This window comes from Tursiops truncatus, chromosome 4, assembly GCF_011762595.2.
Source record: "Tursiops truncatus isolate mTurTru1 chromosome 4, mTurTru1.mat.Y, whole genome shotgun sequence".
NCBI classification, from domain to species: Eukaryota; Metazoa; Chordata; class Mammalia; order Artiodactyla; family Delphinidae; genus Tursiops; species Tursiops truncatus.
The window spans coordinates 40,371,443-40,396,222 of record NC_047037.1 but is presented as its reverse complement, the minus strand read 5'-3'; the positions used below and the strand labels follow the sequence as shown (position 1 = coordinate 40,396,222).

At 41.2% G+C, this 24,780-nt stretch overlaps 1 protein-coding gene and 1 long non-coding RNA gene across 3 annotated transcripts in view; one reads left to right on the top strand and one right to left on the bottom strand.

The window, feature by feature from the left end:
* The window catches only part of PPM1L (protein phosphatase, Mg2+/Mn2+ dependent 1L), a 334,733-nt gene that overhangs the window by 28,900 nt on the left and 281,053 nt on the right, over positions 1 to 24,780 (bottom strand). The gene's annotated exons all lie outside the window — the stretch shown is intronic.
* The window catches only part of LOC109551902 (uncharacterized), a 64,993-nt gene that overhangs the window by 22,798 nt on the left and 17,415 nt on the right, over positions 1 to 24,780 (top strand). The window contains exon 2 of the long non-coding RNA XR_002178604.3: positions 327 to 425. This is a non-coding gene — a long non-coding RNA (uncharacterized lncRNA). The remainder of the gene's footprint in view (positions 1 to 326; positions 426 to 24,780) is intronic.

Below are 24,780 nucleotides of genomic sequence, written 5' to 3'. Positions count from 1 at the left end.
AAATTGCTCAGGGGTGACCTGTTGTGTGATGGACGACGAACCAAAGCGAGAGTAGGAACTCTGTTTAAAATACTGGGATACCCAAGCCAACAGGATGGAATGGAGGCAATTTCATTGCTTCCACTTACGGGCAAAGGGACGGGCTCCACTTTACCCACTTGGTTAAATCTACTGACACGACTACCAGAAAGTACTTTAAAAACTGGCTTCTTGTGTTCAAGCCCTAAAATAAAGTGGGCTGGGGGAAAATTAGAGGTGGGAGAGAGACAAAAGGAGAAAAGGCCAGCTCTGTTAGACTTTGCTGTCTCTTCCCCTTTTTCCCCTAGGCAGAGAAAGACGCTACTGAAGCACCCTTGTCGCCCTATTTCACACTCCATGGCCCCTTGACAGAAGAGCTGTTTCGGATATGACGGCACCATCAGCAGGTGAGCTAAATAGGCTGAACCCTCATCACAGAGCGTTGCTGTTGCTGCTTCAGGATGCAGAACACATGGCTGCCATCAAAAAAAACAGGGAAGAGTGTCATGGAGAGAACAGGAGCTTTGCCTCACAGTCTAGCTAAATGCCCTCAGGCGAGTGAACCAAGCTCTCTTGGTTTCGGAAACACACAGCAAGGCCTGAGAAGTTATCTGGCACGTAGTCGTTGATCAGTGGTTGTTTGCCCCCTGTGGTTTCCTTTCACTACAAGGTCACCTTTACTGCCAGCTTGCATCTGTGGTATCTTCCTGAACTTTCTGCCTTCACTACACCTGACCTCTTGCCTAATTAGACAGATAAAGGGCAGCTGATTCTTCCTTAGTACTTCTCAGAAACAAGCCTCTCAACCTGCCTGAATTTCTGCTGGAAGGGACCTCAGCGATTGCAGCTTACGCAGGTAAAGAAACAGAATGGGGGTGAATCATTTTGGGTCCCCATTTCAGGAGGGAGACTGGGATATAGTCTTTACGGACAAGTCTACTTGCCTAAGATTTCTTTCTCCTGTTCTTTTACTCGGAAGTCTTGTTTGACATCCTGTTCCTTTTCTGAGGTCTGATGGATTACACCAAACGAATGACCTCTGGAAACCTTCCTTTCTGGTTCAAGGGGAGGCTGTTTCTATAACTTGTGTTGTGATTACAATATAGTAAGTACATTAGGGACCACCTTTCTTTCATTTCATGTAACTTAGGATTTTGATATATGGATTCTGTTTATGGGGCAGGACATATATAGCTTTGAAAAACACATTTGGAAGCAAAATTGTTGGAAGCTTGGGCCCATCTACAAGTCTGACTCTAACTGGTGGTTCTCTAAATTCCTACTTCTGTATCTCCTGCTAAAAGATATAACTGTAACGGTGACAGGAGGAGGTTGCTGATTGGGAAATGATGGAGAGGTTATCGTAAAATGGAAAACAGGAGAGAGTTTGGAAGGTTTCGTCTGAGATAGGCATGAAACAGCTCATGGTGTACTCTCCTGGTAATCAGCGGGCAGGAGCTCAAGAAAGTTTCCCAAGCTTCCACAGGCCAGCTTGGGCCCAGTCTTTTCTCCATGGTTTCCCAGGACCCCAGGGAGGCCACAGGGTGGGAGGTGGCGTGGGGTACTGATACCAGGAATATAATCAAGTCACATCCTTTTATTAAATAGTTGCTGAGGCAGAGAGGTTAAAGGCTTGCTCTCTTCTGGTTTCTCGTCACCAGTACTGCCCTATATCCTATGGGACTGTGAAAGGGGTAAATAGATTTTCGTTCATGTGGCGTTTCAAGGAGTTTGTTGTTCTTGTATTTTGGTATGTGTTAGTTTGGGGGAGGGGGAGTGGAAGTGTTTTGAGATTTTTAGCTGGAATAGCGTGAAGAGGGTAAGGAATATAGATAGGATGGTAAGGAGTCATGTTGATGTCTAGTTGTGGCATGTCATTAAGGGGAGTTTATGGCTCTCAATCTTTAACTTAAAAGGTTAACGCTAGTTTAGCTTCTTAATGAGATTGTAATATGGATGCAGATCATTTTTCGAAGTTCTCTAGGGGTACTAGTTCGAGAACGATTGGTATGAAGCTGTGACTTGAGCCGCAGATTTCTGAACATTGTCCGTAGAATAGACCTGGTCGTGTTGATATTAAGGTTGTTTGGTTTAGGCGTCCAAGGATTGCATTTATTTTTAAGCCTAGGGAGGGGACAGCTCATCAGTGTAGTACGTCTTCGGAGGAGACTAATATTCGGATTGTTATTTGTATGCGTAGAACCATTCGATTATCTACCTCTAGTAATCGTAGTTCTCCTGGTTTTAGGTCCGAGGTTGGAATTATGTAGGAGTCGAAATTTAGGTCTTCATAGTCGGTATATTCATAACTTCAGTATCACTGGTGTCCTGTTGTTTTTACGGTAAGAGAGGGATTGTTAATTTCATCTATTATGTAAAGAATTCGTAGGGAGGGCAGGGCGATTAGGATTAAGAAGGTGGCTGGGAGGATGGTTCAAAGTTTCTACCTCTTGAGCGTCTATTGTACTGGTGTGTGTTAGTTTGGTTGTAAGTATCAGGGTGATAATATAGAGGACTAGAGAGCTAATTAGGAAGACGATTATTAATGTGTGATCATGAAAGTGTAGGAGTTCTTCTATAATAGGTGATGTTGCGTCTTGGAAGCCTAGTTGGAAGGGATATGCCATGGAGATATACAGGATTTTCACTTGTGATTTAACTTTGACAAAGTTATGTAAGGCTTTACTAATATCTCATTTATAAAGAAAGACATAGTGGTTATGATATTGGCTTGAAACCGATTAGAGGGGGTTCGATTCCTTCCTTTCTTGATCATTTTGGGTTGACGTATGCTGGTTCTTCAAATGCATGGTATGGTGGAGGACACCCATTTAGTCATTCAAGATTTGTGGAGATGAGATCTACTGTTAGTACCTCTCGTTTAGATGCGAATGCCTCTCAGATGATGAAAATTATTAGTATAACTGCTGTTAGTGAGATGAAAGAGACCATTGATGAGATAGTATTTCATGTTGTGTAGGCGTCTGGGTAGTTGGAGTACCGTCGAGGTATACCGGATAGGCCTAGGGGGTGTTGTGGGAAGAATGTTAGGTTTACACCTACGAATATGATTACAAAGTGAATTTTTGCTCATGTTGAGTGTATAGCCTGAAAATAGTGGGAATCAGTGGACAAACCCTCCTATGATGGCAAAGACAGCTCCTGTTGAAAGTACATAGTGAAAGTGGGCGACTACGTAGTAGGTGTCATGGAGAACAATATCTAGGGATGAGTTAGCTAGGATGATTCCAGTTAGGCCGCCTACTGTAAATAGGAAGATAAAGCCTAGGGCTCATATTAGAGAGGGAGATCATTTAATATTTCCTCCGTGAAGTGTTGCTAGTCAACTAAAGACTTTTACTCCTGTGGGGATAGCAATAATTATAGTGGCTGATGTAAAATATGCTCGTGTATCTACGTCTATTCCAACTGTGAATATATGATGAGCCCATACGATAAAGCCTAGGAACTCAATAGAAACCATAGCTCAAACTATTCCTATATATCCAAAAGGTTCTTTTTTCCCTGAGTAGTAGGTTACAATATGTGAAATTATTCCGAAGCCAGGTAGGATTAGAATATATACTTCGGGGTGGCCAAAGAACCAAAATAAGTGTTGGTACAGGATTGGGTCGCCTCCTCCTGCGGGATCGAAAAAGGTTGTGTTTAGGTTTCGGTCAGTCAATAGTATGGTAATCCCGGCTGCTAGGACGGGTAGTGATAGTAAGAGTAATACTACTGTAACTAGGACTGATCATACGAAGAGGGGTGTTTGGTATTGGGTTATAGTGGGTGGTTTTATATTAATAATGGTCGTAATGGAATTGATGGCTCCAAGGATTGAGGATACGCCGGCTACATGTAGGGAGAAAATGGTAAGGTCTACTGAGGCTCCTGCATGTGCTAGATTTCCCGCTAGAGGGGGGTATACCGTTCAGCCCGTGCCTGCGCCGGCTTCAACTATTGGGGATGCTATTAGTAGTAGAAAGGAAGGAGGAAGTAGTCAGAAGCTTATATTATTTATACGGGGAAAAGCTATGTCAGGTGCTCCAATTATTAGAGGGACTAGTCAATTTCCGAACCCACCAATTATGATAGGTATGACTATGAAGAAAATTATCACGATGGCATGGGCTGTTACTAGTACGTTGTAAACTTGGTCGTCTCCGATTAGTGTGCCAGGTTGACCCAGTTCAGCGTGAATTAATAAGCTTAGGCCAGTGCCTACTATTCCTGCTCAGGCACCACATAACAGGTATAAGGTCCCAATATCTTAGTGGTTGGTTGAGAATAGTCAGCGATTTATGAACACAGGTAAAATGGCCGAGTAGGCATTAGACTGTAAATCTAAAGACGGGGTAAAGTCCTCTTTTTGCCAAGTCCTGTGGTGAATCATCATTCTGAATTGCAAATTCAAGGAAGCAGCTTCAATCCTGCCGGGACTTCTCCCCGCCTTTTTTTTCTCGCGGCGGGAGTAGATTGAAGCCAGTTGACTGGGGTATTTAGCTGTTAACTAAAAGTTCGTGGGAGATGTATCCCTCCAATCTAGTGAGGATTTAGCTTAATTAAAGTGTTTGATTTGCATTCAATTGATGTAAGATATGGTCTTGCAATCCTTATTAGGCAGGGGTTAAGTAAATTATACTTGCTTAGTATGAAGGCTCTTGGTCTGATTTAACCTAAACTCCTAGAGTAAAATGGAGAATGCTGGTGTGAGGGGTAAGAGTACTGTGGATAATACAATTGCTGTTGGTAGAAGGGTTATTCGTTTTGTGGAGTGAAATTGTCATTTTATTTTTATGTTGTTTGTAGAGGGAAATAGGGTTAATGCTGTGGAGTAGGCGAGGTGTATGTAGAAATATAGGTTGAGTAGTGCTGTGATGGCTATGAAGGTTGGTAGAACAAGAATATCGTTTTTTGTTAGTTCTTGAATAACTATTCATTTGGGTATGAATCCTGTAAGTGGGGGGAGTCCTCCTATGGAGAGTAAGGTGAGTATGGTGAGGGTTGTGGTAACAGGCATTCTATTTCATATTTGGGATAATGATAATGTGGTGGTGGTTGAGTTTTGGATGAATAACATGAATATGGAGAAAGTTATTGTGATGTAGATTACTAGATTCAGTAAAGTGAGGGTTGGATTATATAGTAGGATAGTTGTTATTCATCCTATGTGGGCGATTGATGAGTAGGCTATAATCTTTCGAAGTTGCATTTGGTGTAGTCCGCCTCAGCCTCCGATTAGGATAGAAAGTAGGGATATAGTAAGTATTAGGTGTAGATTAATTGATGGTGAGATTTGATAGAGGATTGAAATGGGTGCGAGTGTTTGTCATGTAAGTAGGGTTAGTCCTGTGGTTAGGGGGACACCTTGTGTAACCTCTGGTACTCAAAAGTGAAAGGGGGATAGTCCTAGTTTAATAGCTAGGGCCATTGATATTAGGATGGATGCTATTGGGTCGAATAATTTTGTGATGGTTCATTGGCCGGAGTGTAGTAGGTTAATGATAACTGCTAGTATGAGTAGTGTGGATGTGGTGGTTTGTGTTAGGAAATATTTAGTTGAGGCTTCTGTGGCTCGGGGGCTAGAATTTTTTATTATGATGGGAATGATGGCTATTGTATTTATTTCTAGTCCAATTCAGGCGAATAGTCAGTGGGAGCTGATAGTTACGATTACTGTGCCTAGGATGAGGGTTATTAGGATGATGAGGAGGATGAACGGGTTACTAGTACGGGAAGGATATAAACCAACATTTTCGGGGTATGGGCCTGAGAGCTTGTTAAGCTGACCTTACTATAGACATGGTAGCACGGAGAATTTTGAATTCTTAGGGGTAGGTTCGATTACCATTATTCTAGAAATAAGAGGGTTTGAACCTCTATTATTCACTCTATCAAAGTAACTCTTTTGTCAGACATATTTCTTTTATGTTTGAGGGGGGATGCCTGCTGTTATAATGGGTAGTGAGACGTGTCACATACAGAGGGCTAGTGTTAGGGGAAGGAAGTTTTTTCAGAGTAGATGTATTAATTGATCATATCGGAATCGGGGGTAGGATGCTCGAATTCATAGGAAAGATATTGTGAGTAGTAGTGTTTTGACAATGAGGTTTGTTGTGTGTAGTTCTGGTGTGTAGGGGTCGTGGAATGCTCCTAGAAAGAGGGTAGTTGTAAATATATTTATTATGATGATATTGGCATATTCTGCTAGGAAGAATAGGGCGAAAGGGCCTGCTGCATATTCCACATTAAAGCTGGATACGAGCTCTGATTCTCCTTCTGTTAGGTCAAAGGGGGCCCGGTTAGTTTCTGCTAGGGTAGAAATGAATCATATTATGGCCAATGGTCATGAAGGAAAAAATAATCATAGTTGTTCTTGTGTGGTGGTTAATGTGGATAGAGTAAATGAGCCGTTTATTAGGAGTACTGATAGGAGGATAATGGCTAGTGTTACTTCATATGAGATTGTTTGTGCTCCTGCTCGGAGAGCTCCAATTAGTGCGTATTTTGAGTTGGAAGCTCAGCTGGATCATAGGATAGAGTAGACGGCTAGGCTGGATATTGCTAATATGAATAGTACTCCTAGGTTTATGTTGATGAGGGGGTATGGTATGGGTAGGGGGCTTCATATTGTGAGGGCTAGATAAGGCAAGTATGGGTGCGATGATGAATATAGCGGTGGAGGATGTGGCTGGCCGTAGGGGTTCTTTAGTGAATAGTTTGATTGCATCAGTGAAGGGTTGTAGCAGGCCATGTGGGCCTACGATGTTTGGTCCTTTTCGAACTGTATGTAGCCTAGGATTTTACGATCTACTAGTGTTAGAAATGCTACAGCTAGAAGGATAGGGAGAATGAGTGTTAGGATGTTATTTATAAACATTTTGTTGGGGAGAGGATTTGAACCTCTGGGTGTAAAAGCTTAAGTTTTATGCAATTGCCGTACTCTGCCACCTCAACAAAGCCCTGGTCTTGGGCAGAGTATATTTGCGCTAGTTTATTGAGATTAGATCATTAATTGTTTGAAGGTGCTTTTCTGAAGTTGGCCTTATTTCTATTGTCCTTTCGTACTGGGAGAAATGCGTAATAGATAGAAACCGACCTGGATTGCTCCGGTCTGAACTCAGATCACGTAGGACTTTAATCACTGAACAAACGAACCTTTAATAGCGGCTGCACCATTAGGATGTCCTGGTCCAACATCGAGGTCGTAAACCCTATTGTCGATATGGACTCTAGAATAGGATTGCGCTGTTATCCCTAGGGTAACTTGTTCCGTTGATCAAAATTTTGGATCAATAAGTGATACTATGCTTTGGCTAGTAGGCCTAGGCTTTAATCACTCGGAGGTTTTTTTGTACTCCGAGGTCACCCCAACCGAAATTGTCAGCCCATATAAAACTTTGTTATCCCTTGGCGGTTTTATTTTGTGATTTTTGGGTTGATTAATTGAAGCTCTATAGGGTCTTCTCGTCCTATTTTATTATCCCCGCCTCTTCACGGGGAGGTCAATTTCACTGATTAAAAGTAAGAGACAGTAAAACCCTCGTGTGGCCATTCATACAAGTCCTTATTTAGAGAACAAGTGATTATGCTACCTTTGCACGGTCAGGATACCGCGGCCGTTTAACGATTGTCACTGGGCAGGCAGAGCCTCTAATACTGGTTATGCTAGAGGTGATGTTTTTGGTAAACAGGTGGGGTTTGTGTTTGCCGAGTTCCTTTTACTTTTTTAAATCTTTCCTTAATGCATGCCTGTGTTGGGTTAACAGTGTATTTAATAAATAATTTAGTGTTGGTTTATATTTATTAACTGTTAATTATCAGTATATTATCAGTTACTGATGTAAGCTTGTGCGAGGAGAAAAATTTCTTGTTACTCATGTTAACAGTGTTACTTCTATAATTGAATAGATTAGTCCAATAATCAGGCTAGGAGTTAATTTATTTATTGTTGAAATTAAAACGTAGTTTTGTTGTTGAGCTTCAACGCTTTCTTAATTGGTGGCTGCTTTTAGGCCAACTATGGTTTAGGTTTATATTACTCTCTAGTAAAGGTTGTATCCATTTCTAAAAAGCTGTACCTTTTTAGACTAACAATATACGTTAAAACTTGATGTGGGGCTTCCCTGGTGGCGCAGTGGTTGAGAGTCCGCCTGCCGATGCAGGGGACACGGGTTCGTGCCCCAGTCCGGGAAGATCCCACATGCCGCGGAGCAGATGGGCCCATGAGCCATGGCCGCTGAGCCTGTGCGTCCGAAGCCTGTGCTCCGCAACAGGAGAGGCCACAACAGTGAGAGGCCCGCGTACAGCAAAAAAAAAAAAAACAAAAAACTTGATGTGGTTTTTAGTATTATTTAATGTTGAATTGAAATTCCTTTCTTGGACAACCAGCTATCACCAGGCTCGTTAGGCTTTTCACCTCTACTTATAAGTCTTCTCACTATTTTGCCACATAGATGAGTTTGTTCTAGTTACTGCTTGTAAGTAGCTCGTCTGGTTTCGGGTAATTTAGCTTAAGGTCTCTTTGCTAAGTTATTACTAGTTAAGTCATTATGCAAAAGGTACAAGGGGTAAGCTTTGCTTTTTTTTACTTTTAATAATTCTTTCATCTTTCCCTTATGGTACTTTCTCTATAGCGCCATTGATGACTAAATTTCTATCTCCTATACTTTAGATGTATGGTAAATGTTTTATTTGATTAGTTTATGGTCGTAGCGGTGGAGAGGGTATGGGCTAGGTATAGTTCAAGATATACGGGTTGTGGAATCTTCTAGGTGTAAACTAGATGCTTTGTTTAAGCTATATCTTGTTTTATCCAAGCACACTTTCCAGTATGCTTACCTTGTTACGACTTGTCTCCTCTCGTATAGTTGCTTAGCATGGGTTAGTGAACTGGGGCTTTGCTATGATACTTGAGGAGGGTGACGGGCGGTGTGTGCGTGCTTCATGGCCTTATTCAATTAAGCACTCTGCTCTTAATTTACTACTAAATCCTCCTTTGGTTTTTAGATTTCATAAAAACTTTCGTGTGGATATAAGGGGTGTTCTTAATATAGAAAATGTAGCCCATTTCTTCCCATCCCATAGGTTACACCTTGACCTAACGTTTTTATGTATGGTAGTTATGCTTACTTTCGCTCCCTTTTAGGGTTTGCTGAAGATGGCGGTATATAGACTGAAGTAGCAAGGGTTGGTGAGGTTAATCGGGGTTTATCGGTTACAGAACAGGCTCCTCTAGAGGGATACGAAGCACCACCAAGTCCTTTGAGTTTTAGGCTGTTGCCGGTAATACTCTGGCGAATAGTCTTGTTTTGGGACTATTTAAGTTTACGACTAAGCATAGTGGGGTGTCTAATCCCAGTTTGGGTCTCAGTTGTCATGTATTCAGATTGTACTAAAGTCACTTTCGTGGTTTGGCTTAGTTTTAATTATGGCTTTTTACAGCTTAATTAGGATTTGACTTTATTTTGTGTGATTCCTTAACACTCTTTACGCTGGGTCTCTATTAATTTGGGTCAATCGTATGACCGCGGTGGCTGGCACGAAGTTTACCAACTAGCTAACATAACTTAGTCAAACTTTCGTTCATGGCTTAATTTTTATCACTGCTGTGTCCCGTGGGGGTGTGGCTAAGCAAGGTGTCGTGAGCTGCTAGTGCAGTGTGCTTGCTACCCGCTCCTTGTGATCTTTATGATTTGGAGGGCATTCTCACCGGGTGTGGATGCTTGCATGTGTAAGTCTGTTAAGAATTAATAGAAAGGCTGGGACCAAACCTTTATGTTGATGGGGCTGGCGAGCCCATCTAGACATTTTCAGTGTCTTGCTTTATGAAAAATTTAAGCTACATTAACCTATGGGGTGTAAAAGATGTTCGTATAATTTCATTATGGGGCTTGTGTCAGATTTAGTATTGATTTACGAAAAAAAAGATTCGTGGATCTAGGGACGAAGCTGTCTAGGGGGGTGGTGAATATCTAAGCAGACGGTCAGTTTTGTAGGGGGTAAGGGGGGTTTGGACCCCTATGAGTTTTTTGAGCCCGGGGGGAATAGTGGAGTACTATGTCCTGTGACCATTAATTTAACTGCACACGTTGGTTGTGCTACTCAAATCAAAAATACATACAAGTCCAGCTACAATTTGCTTGACTGTGACGAGACCTTTTAAGGTCATAGCTGAGTCTGTGCAGGCCCCCCCCCCCCCCACCAAAAATAAAAAATACCAAATGTATGGAATCTCAGTTATGTGTGAGCATGGGCTGATTAGTCATTAATCCATCGAGATGTCTTATTTAAGGGGAACGAGTGGGCGATTTTAAGTTAAAATGGTCCTGAAGTAAGAACCAGATGTCTTATAAAGATCACCGTTAGCTACCCCCACGAGGTATGGGCCCGGTGCGAGAAGAGGGGTCCCTGCCGAGCGGGTTGCTGGTTTCACGCGGCATGGTGATTAAGCTCGTGATCTAATGGAGCGGCCATAGTGTTAGTGGATATCAATGTATTTAATGACATGTACTATGTACGATCAATAATATGTAATATGTAAAATTAATAAAATTTAATACGAGCTTTAACTGACCGTATGGAAAATAAATGAATGCACAGTAATACATAGCATGTACACATAAATATTTACAGGAAGACGCTGTTACTGGTATGTGGACATACATATGCATGTAATATGAACAACAGAAGTGTCTTAAAATAAATTACTTTCAATACTGACATAGTACCGTAGTGTTGTGGTTATTCTACAATAAACTTTTTCAAGGAATAGTAGAATTCCAGCTTTGGGTGTTGGTGGTGAGGTTTAATACCTCTTCCTTGAGTCTTAGGGAGGGATGAATGTCTCCTTTTCCGGTTTACAAGACCAGGGTATTTTGTTATACTACAAAGACTCTTCATTTTAGGAGTTTGTTTTCGATAAGGCTAGTTACTGGTATTAATACTAGGATTAGGAGAAAGTATAGGATGGATGCTAACTGACCTACAATAATGCATGGGTGTTCTACGGGTTGGCCTCCAATTCATGTTAAGGTTAGGAGGTCTGCAACTAGTACTCAGAATAAGAGTTGGCTAAAGGGTGGGAATATTATGCTTCGTTGTTTAGATGTTTGGAGTATTGGGATGAATATTAGGATGAGGATGGAGAGTAGTAGTGCTAATACTCCTCCTAGTTTATTAGGGATTGATCGTAGAATTGCGTATGCAAATAGAAAGTATCACTCTGGTTTAATGTGTGCTGGGGTGCTGAGTGGGTTTGCTGGGGTGTAGTTGTCAGGGTCACCTAGTAGGTCGGGTGTGAACAGGGTTACTGTGAGTAGGGTTAAGATTAGTAGTAAAGCACCTAGAATGTCTTTGATTGTGTAGTAGGGATGGAATGGGATTTTGTCTATATTGGATGGAATTCCTGTGGGATTATTAGATCCCGTTTCGCGAAGGAATAGTAGGTGGACGGCTGCTAGTGCTGTAATGATAAATGGAAAGATAAAGTGGAAGGCGAAGAAGCGTGTTAGTGTTGCTTTGTCTACGGAAAACCCACCTCAAGTTCATTCTACTAAAGTAGTCCCGATATAGGGGATTGTTGATAGGAGGTTAGTAATAACGGTTGCGCCTCAGAATGATAATTGTCCTCAAGGTAGGACGTAACCTATGAATGCGGTAACTATAACTGTGAATAATAATAGTACACCAATATTTCATGTTTCTTGGAAGGCGTGGGAGCCACGTCCAATGTGAGCATAAAGGCAGATGAAGAATATAGAGGCTCCGCCTGCATGTAGGTAGCGAATGATTCAGCCGTAATTAACGTCTCGGCAGATGTGTGTGACGGATGAGAAGGCAGTTGAGGTGTCTGGTGTGTAGTGTATTGCTAGGAATAGGCCTGTTAAGATTTGTATGATTAGGCAGAGACCGAGTAGGGAGCCAGAATTTCATCATGAAGAGCTATTTGATGGGGTGGGGAGATCAATAAATGTATCATTGAGGATTTTGATTAGTGGGTGTGTTTTTCGAATGTTGGTCATTGGTCATGGTTGAAGTCCATGTGAGAATAATGATGACATACATTGTTTTTATTATAAGCATTACTTTTGTAATTAGTCTTGTGGGGGTTTCTTCAAAGCCTTCGCCTATTTATGGGGGTTTAGGGTTGATTGTGGGTGGTGCCGTAGGGTGTGGGATTGTTTTCAGTTTTGGTGGTTCATTTTTGGGGTTAATAGTATTTTTGATTTATTTGGGAGGAATGTTGTATTTGGTTATATGACAGCTATGGCCACTGAGCAATATCCTGAGGTTTGGGTTTCTAATAAAGTTGTGTTAGGGGGATTTCTTTTAGGTTTAATGACGGAGTTTTTAGTGGTGGTGTACGTTTTAGAGATACTGTATTTGAACTTAATGGGTTGGGGGATTGGGTTATTTATGATACGGGGGATTTCGGATTTTTTAGTGAGGAGGCTATAGGAATTGCTGCTTTATATAGTTATGGTACTTGACGGGTTATTGTTACAGGTTGGTCATTGTTTATTGGTGTTGTAGTTATTATGGAGATCACTCGGGGTAATTAAAGAAGATTATGCTAAGGGTAACAGTGATGAGAAAAGACAGGAAGTAGAGTTTGATAAGGCCTTTTTGGTTTGGGGTTAGCGTGGAAGCCTTTAGTTGAGTGGAGGCTGTAGTTTTTGGTAGGATGGTTTCTATTCAGGTTAGGCCTAGTAAGGAAGTTGCTAGTTTTTGGCTATTAGGTTTGGGTGAGGGGGTAGGCGATGTATAATTGTGGGGAAATATCCTAATAAAGTGGAAAATTTAGTGGAGTTTGATGGATATAGGTATTTTAAGTTTTGTGTATAGGTGTTAATTTCGAATGAGAGAATAAAGCCTAAGGTTGCTATTGCGAGAGCTGTTAGTTTTAGGTGTAAGGGTATAGTTATTAAGGGGGTGGTTATTGGAGGGATATTGTTGGAGAGGATAAATCCGGTGAAGATACTTCCAATTAAAAGCGTTTGATAGGGTTAATTAATATAGGGTTATTTTCATTAATGTTTATGAGAGGAGGGAAGCGAGGTTGTCCTAGTAGAGTAAAGAAAATAATGCGAGTGCTGTAAATAGCTGTGAGGGAGGTAGCGGTTAAGGTTAGTAATAGGGCTCAGGCGTTGCTATAAGACGAAGTGGCGGCTTCGATGATAGGGTCCTTAGAGTAGAACCCTGTGAGGAATGGTATTCCTGTAAGTGCGATGATAAGGGCGGTTGTGGTGAAGGGAAGAGTTTTGTATAGTCCTCTTATTTTTCGAATGTCTTGTTCGTTGTTTAGGCTATGAATGATGGAGCCGGAACATAAGAATAATATGGCTTTGAAGAAGGCGTGTGTGCAAATGTGTAGGAATGCTAGGTGAGGTTGGTTAAGACCGATTGTTACTATTATTAGGCCAAGTTGGCTGGAGATGGAGAGAGCAGTAATTTTTTTGATATCATTTTGGGTGAGAGCACAAATGGCTGTGAACGAAGTGATGAAGGCAGAAAGGGTAATATTTTTTACATAGTGTTGGTACTTGTCGCTTTTGTAGAGGTTTGTGTTAGATATTACGATGGGGGCAATTAATATTAGTAATGTGAGTGAAGCAGAGGAAGTAAATAGGTTTATTACTTTTATTTGGAGTTGCACCAATTTTTTGGTGCCAAAGACCAATGGATAACTGTTATCCTTTAAAAGTTTGAAAAAGCCACACTGTTAGATGTGGGGGCATGAGTTAGCAGTTCTTGCAGTACTTTTTCGGTAAGTAAGAAGTTTTGATCTTCTATTACTAGCTTCACAAACTAGTGTTCTTTTTAAACTATACTTACAATAAAGGGGGCCTAAGATGATTTTGGGACTTAATGATAAGAGTAGTAAGGGAATGATGTGTAGGGCTATTAAGGCGTGTTCTCATGTGAAAGAGGGGGTGAGGTTGTTAATATGGTGAGTATGTTTGCCACCTTGTGTCGTGATTAACATGTATAGGGAGTAAAGGGCTGTGATTACAATATTTGTTCCTATTAGGATAATAGTGAGGTTTGATCACGAGAAAGCTGATATAACTACAAGTAGTTCTCCGATCAGGTGGATGGTGGGGGGTAGAGCGAGGTTTGTTAGGCTTGCTAGTAGTCATCAGGTCGTTACTAGTGGGAGAAAGATTTGTAGGCCTCGTGCTAGGATTATGGTTCGGCTGTGGATTCGTTCATAGTTCGAGTTTGCTAGACAGAAGAGTATAGAGGATGTAAGGCCGTGGGCGACTATTAGAGGGGTAGCTCCTATGTAGCTTCAAGGGGTTTGGATGAGGATAGCTGCGATAACGAGTGCTATGTGGCTGATTGAGTATGCGATGAGTGATTTTAGGTCTGTTTGACGTAAACAGATGGAGCTGGTTATGATTATTCCTCATAAGGATAGCATGAGGAAGGGGTAAGCTATATGTTCTGTTAGAGGGTTAAGAATTGATGTAATTCGTAGCATGCCATAGCCTCCGAGTTTTAGTAATACAGCTGCAAGGACTATTGAACCTGCGATGGGGGCCTCTACGTGTGCTTTGGGTAATCAAAGGTGTAGACCGTCAAGGGGTATTTTTACTAGAAAAGCTATTCTGCAGGCTAGTCATATGAGGATATTAGATCAGGAAGTGGGTAGTGGTTGGGCTCAGTGTTGTAATAATAGAAAGTTTAGAGATCCTGATGTGTTTTGTAAGTACGTTAGTGCTACTAGCAAGGGGAGTGATCCTATGAGTGTGTAGAATAGGAAGTAGAGTCCTGCATTGAGTCGTTCTGTTTGGTTACCTCAGCGGGTGATAATGATGAGAGTGGGGATTAGTGTAGCTTCAAATATGATGTAGAATAGGATTAGTTCTGTGGCGGTGAATGTTATAATTAGAAAAGTTTGTAATATAATTAGTATCGTAATGTAAAGTTTTATTGGGACGAGTGGTTCTTTGAGAAGGTGGGACTGGCTTGCTATTAGTATTAAGGGGAGGAGTCATATTGTCAGGATTAAGAGTGGTGTAGAAAGGGGGGTCAGAGAAGAATATCAGAGAGTAATTGAGACTGTTGTCTTTGAATTAAGTAGGAGTAGGCTTGTAAAGCTGATTAGTAAACTGGGTTGTGGTATTAATTCAGATAGAGCTGTGTTTTGATAATCAAGTTAGGGGTAGCAGTACGATGGTAGGAATAATGAATTTTACCACCGGAGGAGGTTAAGGTTTTGTACGTAGTCAGTGCCGTATGCGTTGGAGATTATGACTAATAGGGTAGTCCGATAGCTGCTTCACAGGCTGCAAATACTAGGAGGATAATTGGTATCATGCTGGCTAGAGTGAAGTGTGAGTTTAGGATTGTGAGGGCTGCTAGAATGAACAGTGATAGTACTATGCCTTCTAAGCAGAGTAATGCAGATATTAGGGGGGATCGGTATATTAATAAACCCGTGAGGGATATGGTGAAGGCTATTAGGATATTTATATGGATTAGAGACACTTGGTATTTGTGAGTTTGGATCACAGTCTAGTGGGTCGACATCACTTGTTTTATTTTAAACTAAGTACCATATTTATCTCATTCTAAGCCCTTTTGGGTTCATTCGTAGGCTAGGCTAGCTGCTAGTAGGGAGATTAAGAATAGGGTCACAGTGAGTATTATTTTTAGATTATTTGTTTGGGTTGCTCAGGGTAGGGGGAGTAGGAGGGCGATTTCTAGGTCAAAGAGGAGGAAAGTAATTGCTACTAGGAAGAATTTTATGGAGAAAGGTAGGCGAGCGGACCCTATTGGGTCGAAACCACATTCGTAGGGACTTGTTTTTTCCGCGTATACGTTTAGCTGAGGGAGTCAGAAAGCGATAAATACAAGTAGTAAGGCTAGAGTTATATTTGTTAATAGTGTTAGTAGGAGATTTATTGTTCTTTTTCGGGGTGCACCGAAACTAACTGATTGGAAGTCAGCTGTACTTGTTAATACTAAAAGGACTATGAACCTCATCAACAGATAGATATATAGAGAAATAGCCATACAACGTCTACGAAATGTCAGTATCAAGCAGCGGCTTCGAAGCCAAAGTGGTGGCTTGATGTAAAGTGGAATTTTATTTGGCGTATAAAGCAAACAATGAGGAAAGTGGATCCGATAATGACGTGTAGTCCATGGAAGCCTGTGGCCACAAAGAAAGTGGATCTGTAGATTCCGTCTGAGATGGTGAATGGGGCTTCCTAGTATTCTGATGCTTGGAGTAGGGTAAAATAAAGGCCGAGCATGATTGTGATGAAAAGAGCTTGAAGTATGTGTTTGCGGTTTCCTTCTATGAGCCTGTGATGGGCTCAGGTGATAGATACGCCAGAGGCTACTAATACAGAGGTATTGAGAAGTGGGACTTCTAGGGGATTTAGGGGGTGGATACCTGTTGGCGGTCAGCATCCACCTAGTTCAGGAGTGGGGGCAAGGCTTGAGTGGTAAAAGGCTCAGAAGAAGCCTGTAAAAATTAGGACTTCTGATAGGATAAATAAGATTATTCCATATCGAAGTCCTTTTTGGACGGTTGGTGTGTGGTGGCCTTGGAAAGTGCTTTCTCGGATAATATCTCGTCACCATTGGTATACTGTTAGAATATTTGTTAGTAAACTTAAAACTAGTAGGATTATTGAGTTGAAGTGGAATCCTATGATTAGGCCTGATGTTATAAGAAGTGCTGAGACAGCTCCTGTAAGGGGGTCAAGGACTGGGATTTACTATGTGATATGAATGGGTCTGGTGGGTCATTATATATTGTCATGCAAGTATAAGCTTACTAGTAGAGTGAATACGTAGGCTTGAATTAAGGCGACAGCAAATTCGAGGATGGTTAATAGAGTGAGGACAGTGAATGTGATGAGGGCTGTGAATAGGCTGGTACTTATTAGTGTGAGAGTTGTACTTCCAATTAGATGTAATAACAAGTGGCCTGCTGTAATGTTGGCAGTTAGTCGTACGGCTAGTGCTACTGGTTGAATAAGTAGGCTAATAGTTTTGATAATTACTAATATGGGAATGAGGAAAGTGGGTGTGCCTTGTGGTAGAAGGTGGGCTAAGGATATTTTTGCCTTATTACGGAAGCCTGTAATGACAGTACCTGCTTATAGAGGAATAGCTATTCCTAAATTTATTGAGAGTTGGGTGGTAGGTGTAAATGAGTGGGGTAATATTCCAAGAAGATTTGTAGAGGCAATAAATAGAAGTGAGATGAGTATTAGAGATCAGGTTTGTCCCTTGGGGTTATGTGTATTTATTAGTTGTTTTGATGTAAGTTTGGTTAATCATTGTTGGATGGAAACTGTGCGATTGTTAATTAGTCGATTTGGTGTTGGGAATAGTATAGTAGGGAATAGAATGATTAGAGTGGTGATAGGAATACCAGGGTAGTGGTGGTGATAGGAATATCTTCCTGGCAGAATAGCCAGGAAGGGAGAAATGCTATGGGGTGTGTGTGTGATAGTAGAGTGGGGAGATGGTTTCCACAAAATGGTATGTATAAAAATGAGCTCTGGGGGTAGTGATAAACAGCAAAGTCAAGAGAAAATGGTAATATATTAAAATTCTTTTCTTGGGGGGCCATCAAGAATGTACTTTTAGAGATTATTGTGAAGTGTCTTTTATGCTTTCAGATACTACTTTTGATGTTAATAGTGGAAATGAAAACTATCCTGCTTGCATATAGCTTTCTTGTCTAAGTGCTTTCACGTACCTTATTTATTTGAATGTTACGACATCATTCTAAGGCGTGCAGGCTGATTTCATATGATTCCATTTTGGCATCGTTAGTGGAAATAATTAAGCTTTGGCGTGAGATGGGCAGGAGTTTCAAATCTTAGCTCCTTATTTACTAGTTGTAGGACCCTGGCCTTGGCAAGCTATTAGCCCTCTGAAACTCAGCTTCCTCATTTGCTCACTAAATCTGGCTCTTTCGCATAACTACCTGAGAGGATGCTTCAGAGGACACAATGAGATAACCTCTGTAAAATGCTGGCCATAAGGAACACTCAATAAGTGCTATTTCCCTTTGTGTGCGACTTCAAATCCATATCTGCCCTTTCACATGTGAACTGCCGTTAGACTGTATAGTTAGGTTTTTTGTTTTCTGTGTGCTGGCTCTGATGCTAGAATTGAGATGAGTAAACAATAAGCAAATGATCACTATAAATGCTTAATGGCACTGTGAGTGTAATATAAAACCACAAGTCCATTGAATGTGATGAATCAGACTTCTATTAGTACAGATGACCTCCCTGAATCCACACTGACCAGAGTCCTTCAAGATCACTGCTATTACATGGAGTCGCATGTTAAGGAGTACAACCTCACCAGTTAAAATTTTGTAGGGCATGCGCACTGACATTCTGTCAGCACGCTGATAATTTTTTATTAATGACCGCCTCAGGCTTAGGGCACCCTCTCCTAACATTCTGCCATCTGGGAGAGCCTTTCTGTCTTTGGCATCATGTACCCTAGTTTACTCACAGGGGAAGGACGGTAGGAAAAGGGATGGTTATCAGATTCTGCTTTGCAGTATGGCTGGGATTCTTAGTAACAGCTGATGCTAATCTAGCCCCTCTTTGTGCCAACCTGGAGCTGATTTTCTCCTGGATTTCTGGGCCCCTCCTCTTTCCCTTTCCTCCTTTATCTCTGCTCAGCATCCTTTTACAGTCTACTTTGCAGAAGTTTCTTCCTCCACTGGTTTCCCAGAATCCTGTCCTTGGTCCCCTTTCTTGTCTTCTTCTGTACTTGCCTAGGATGGTCCCAGCCACATCCCCACCTGCAGCCCAACCCGCCGGTATCCTTCTGTCTGCCAAATCAGTATTTGCAGCTCGCATATCCAACCTATCAGGACTCTGCACTCTGTTTTCCTACAGAGACCTCAGAAATTTATTTTAAACATTTAAAAATTAATTAAAAAAAAATTAAAAAAAATTAATTTTAAAATGTCTTTGCTTTACCCTTGCTCCCTATTGATTTAGCCTGAATCAGAGAATGGCAACAACATTAATCCAAATTCAGAGACCTAGGAGTCAACATTGACACCTCCCTCTGTGCCCAGAGCTAATTACCCAGCAAGTCTTGTTAATTCTATCACTTTACTATCTCTGAAATTCCCCCTTTCCTCTTGGCACTCTCTGATTAGGAGAAGAAGAACATAGTGGCTAAAAGCATCAGTTTGGGGTCCAATTCCTAGGGTTTCTACTTAATAGCTGTGTGGTTATGAGTAAGGACCTTAGCCTTCTTGAGCCTTGGTTTCTTCATCTGTAAAATACGGATAACATCTGATTCGTTGCTTAAACGAGTTAAGTGTTTGGTATGTAGGCCACGAGGAGCCCTCCACATAGTTATGTTTTAATCAGTTTCTCATCTCAGTTACACCAGTGCTTTGACTTGGGTGCACATAAGATTCACCTGGAGGGCTTGCTGAACCCTACATTGCTAGGCCCTATTCCAGAAAATCTGCATTCCTAACAAGTTCCCAGGTGATGCTGACCCCGCTGCTCCTAGGCCCACACCTTGACTAAAGAAAGGCCTCTTGGCCTGCAACCTTCCCACTCCCAGGCTCACCTCCACCCCATACACAGCCATCATTTTAAAACTTTATCTAATCTTTACATAAAAATTGCTTGAACTTCCTAGCAATTGCTAAGCACTTTTTCTGTGGTCAGACATACTTCTAAGTAAGTGCTTGACAGGAATGAACATATTTAAAGCTGAGAACAGCTTGTGAGATACATATCTCCATTCTACAGATGAGGAAACCGAAGCACAGAGAACTTAAGGAACCTGTCTAAGGTGACACAGGTAGTAATTTTGAGAGACAGAATTTATTATTATTATTTTTTTTGCGGTATGCGGGCCTCTCACTGCTGTGGCCTCTCCTGTTGCGGAGCACAGGCTCCGGATGCGCGGGCTCAGTGGCCATGGCTCACGGGCCCAGCTGCTCCGCGACATGTGGGATCTTCCCGGACCGGGGCACGAACCCGTGTCCCCTGCATCGGCAGGCAGACTCTCAACCACTGCGCCACCAGGGAAGCCCTCAGAGACAGAATTTGATATCAGACTCCAGAATCTTAAACATTATAATCACTGCCTTTCTGCCCTGTCATTTCCTCATCTTAACATCCTCCAAAAAACAAGTCTATGGGATTTAAATCCATCCCTTTGCATGGCCTATGTGACTCCCAGATGTCCTTTTTTTTTACATCTTTATTGGAGTATAATTGCTTTACAATGGTGTGTTAGTTTCTGCTTTATAACAAAGTGAATCAGTTATACATATACATATGTTCCCATATCTCTTCCCTCTTGCGTCTCCCTCCCTCAAACCCTCCCTATCCCACCCCTCCAGGCGGTCACAAAGCACTGAGCTGATCTCCCTGTGCTATGCGGCTGCTTCCCACTAGCTATCTACCTTATGTTTGGTAGTGTAGAGTCCATGCCTCTCTCTCGCTTTGTCACAGCTTACCCTTCCCCCTCCCCATATCCTCAGGTCCATTCTCTAGTAGGTCTGTGTCTTTATTCCTGTCTTACCCCTAGGTTCTTCATGACATTTTTTTCCCCTTAAATTCCATATATATGTGTTGGCATACGGTATTTGTCTTTCTCTCTCTTACGTCACTCTGTATGACAGACTCTAGGTCTATCCACCTCATTACAAATAGCTCAGTTTCGTTTCTTTTTATGGCTGAGTAATATTCCATTGTATATATGTGCCACATCTTCTTTAGCCATTCATCCGATGATGGGCACTTAGGTTGTCTCCATCTCCGGGCTATTGTAAATAGAGCTTCAATGAACATTTTGGTACATGACTCTTTTTGAATTATGGTTTTCTCAGGGTATATGCCCAGTAGTGGGATTGCAGGGTCATATGGTAGTTCTATTTGTAGTTTTTTAAGGAACCTCCATACTGTTCTCCATAGTGGCTCTACCAATTCACATTCCCACCAGCAGTGCAAGAGTGCTCCCTTTTCTCCACACCCTCTCCACCATTTATTGTTTCTAGATTTTTTGATGATGGCCATTCTGACTGGTGTGAGATGATACCTCACTGTAGTTTTGATTTGCATTCCTCTAATGATTAACGATGTTGAGCATTCTTTCATGTGTTTGTTGGCAGTCTGTATATCTTCTTTGGAGAAATGTCTATTTAGGTCTTCTACCCATTTTTGGATTGGGTTGTTTGTTTTATTATTGAGCTGCATGAGCTGCTTATAAATTTTGGAAATTAATCCTTTGTCAGTTGCTTCATTTGCAAATATTTTCTCCCATTTGGTCTTGTTTATGGTTTCCATTGCTGTGCAAAAGCTTTGAAGTTTCATTAGGTCCCATTTGTTTATTTTTGTTTTTATTTCCATTTCTCTAGGAGGTGGGTCAAAAAGGATCTTACTGTGATTTATGTCATAGAGTGTTCTGCCTATGTTTTCCTCTAAGAGTTGATAGTTTCTGGCCTTACATTTAGGTCTTTAATCCATTTTGAGCTTACTTTTGTGTATGGTGTTAGGGAGTGATCTAATCTCATACTTTTATATGTACCTGTCCAGTTTTCCCAGCACCACTTATTGAAGAGGCTGTCCTTTCTCCACTGTACATTCCTGCCTCCTTTATCAAAGATAAGGTGACCATATGTGTGTGGGTTTATCTCTGGGCTTTCTATCCTGTTCCATTGAGCTATCTTTCTTTTTTTGTGCCAGTACCATACTGTCTTGACTACTGTAGCTTTGTAGTATAGTCTGAAGTCAGGGAGCCTGATTCCTCCAGCTCCGTTTTTCGTTCTCAAGACTGCTTTGGCTATTCGGGGTCTTTTGTGTTTCCATACAAATTGTGAAATTTTTTGTTCTAGTTCTGTGAAAAATGCCATTGGTAGTTTGATAGGGATTGCATTGAATCTGTAGATTGCTTTGGGTAGCAGAGTCATTTTCACAATGTTGATTCTTCCAATCCAAGAACATGGTATATCTCTCCATCTATTTGTATCATCTTTAATTTCTTTCATCAGTGTCTTATAATTTTCTGCATACAGGTCTTTTGTCTCCTTAGGTAGGTTTATTCCTAGATACTTTATTCTTTTTGTTGCAATGGTAAATGAGAGTGTTTTCTTGATTTCACTTTCAGATTTTTCACCATTAGTGTATAGAAATGCCAGAGATTTCTGTGCATTAATTTTGTATCCTGCTACTTTACCAAATTCATTGATTAGCTCTAGTAGTTTTCTGGTAGCATCTTTAGGATTCTGTATGTATAGTATCATGTCATCTGCAAACAGTGACAGCTTTACTTCTTTTCCGAATTGGATTCCTTTTATTTCCTTTTCTTCTCTGATTGCTGTGGCTAAAACTTCCAAAAGTATGTTGAATAAGAGTGGTGAGAGTGGGCAACCTTGTCTTGTTCCTGATCTTAGTGGAAATGCTTTCAGTTTTCCTTTTGCACCACTCACTACGTTGTTCCCTGACCTCTAGACTAGTTGCAAACTTGTTTTTCAAGTACACTTTACCCCGCATGAAACACCTACCAACTCCTATTCATTCTTTATAAAGCTCAGCTAAGATAGTACCTTCTTTGAGAAGTCTTCCCAGCTCTTCCCCACCAACTGTGATTAAAAGCCCTTCTTTTGTGAAAGTTCCCCTAGCACTTAGCACTTAGCTTTCTTGAAGCTATTCCACACACACCTGCTTACTTGTTGGACCCTTCAACAAAGATGAAGTTTAGGGCAGGGCAGACTCTTGTCAGTGCACCTAGAAGGCAGTTAAATATCATCTGTTAATGAGTGAATGTAAATTACATCCAATGGCACTTTCAGGCTCTCTTCTCTTAATTCCTCAGTGAGTTCCTTCTTTGGGCTCCTTCAGGCTTGTGTGAAAACCAGTCTTGATGACATTTCTTTAAAAAAGACTTTATTTATGTTTATTGTTGAGTATTTCCCTTAAGGATAAACCAAAATATGTCACAAATATCCATATACCTACTATGCAGCATTTGCTTGTTTGTTTTTAATTGAAATATAGTAGATTAACAGTATTGTGTTAGTTTCAGGTATATAGCAAAGTGATTCAGTTATATATTTTTCAGATTAATTTCCATTATAGATTTATTACAAGATACTGAATATACTTCTCTGTGTTATATAGTAAATACTTGCTGCTTATCTTTTTTTTTTTTTTTTTTTTTTTTTTTTGGTATGCGGGCCTCTCACTGTTGTGGCCTCTCCCGTTGCGGAGCACAGGCTCCGGACGCGCAGGCTCAGCGGCCATGGCTCAAGGGCCCAGCCGCTCCGCGGCATGTGGGATCTTCCCGGACCATGGCACGAACCTGTGTCCCCTGCATCGGCAGGCGGACTCTCAACCACTGCGCTACCAGGGAAGCCCATCTATTTTATGTATAGTAGTTTGTTAGTCCCACACACGTAAATTGTCCCTCCCTCATCCCTTTTGGTAATCATAAGTTGGTTTTCTATGTCTGTGAGTATGTTCCTATTTTGTATATAGATTCACTTGTATTATTTTTTAGATTGCAGATACAAGTGATATTATATTTGTCTTTCTCTGACTTACTTAATATGATATTCTCTAGGTCTATCTATGTTGCTCAGAATGACAATATTTCCTTCTTTTTTATGGCTAATATTCCATTTTGTGTGTGTGTGTGTACACCACATCTGCTTAACCAATTGTCTGTTGCTGGGACTTGGGTTGTTTCCATGTCCTGGCTATTGTAAACAGTGCTGTTATGAACACTGGGGTGCATGTATCTTTTCAAATTAATTTGCCTTTTTTCTGGATATATGCCCAGGAGTGGGATTGCTGGATCATATGGTAGCTCTATTTTAGATTTTTAAGGAACCTCCGTACTGTTTTCCATAGTGGCTACACCAATTTACATTCTCACCAACAGTGTAGGAGGGTTCCCTTTTCTCCACACCCTTCCCAGCATTTATTATTTGTAGACTTTTTAATGATGGCCATTCTGACTGGTGTGAGGTGATACCTCATTATAGTTTTCATTTGCACTTTTCTAATAATTAGCAACGTTGAGCATCTTTTCATGTGCCTATTGGTCATGTGTATGATATGTATGTCTTGTTTGGAGAGGTGTCTGCTTAGGTCTTCTGCCCTTTTTTTTTTTTTTTTTGTGGTACGCGGGCCTCTCACTGTTGTGGCCTCTCCCGTTGCGGAGCACAGGCTCCGGACGCGCAGGCTCAGCAGCTAAGGCTAACGGGCCCAGCCACTCTGTGGCATGTGGGATCTTCCCGGACCAGGGCATGAACCCGTGTCCCCTGCATCGGCAGGCGGACTCTCAACCACTGCGCCACCAGGGAAGCCCTGCCCATTTTTTCATTGGTTTTGTTTTTTTTTTTTTTGATATTGAGTTGTATGAGTTGTATTTTGGTTATTAAGCCCTTGTCAGTCACCGTTTGCAAATAATTTCTCTCATTCAGTAGGTTGTCTTTTTGTTGATGCTGTGCAAAAGCTTTGCTGTGCAAAAGCTTTTAAGATCGATTAGGTCCTACTTGTTAATTTTTCCTTTTATTTCTTTTGCCTAGGGAGACTGACCTAAGAAAATATTGCTACGATTTATGTTTGAGAATGTTTTGCCTGTGTTCTCTTCTAGGAGTTCTATGGTGTCAAGTCTTATATTTAGGTTTTCAAGACATTTTGAGTTTATCTTTGTGTATGGTGTGAGGGAGGGTAATAATTTCACTGATTTACACACAGCTGTCAAGCTTTCCCAACACCACTT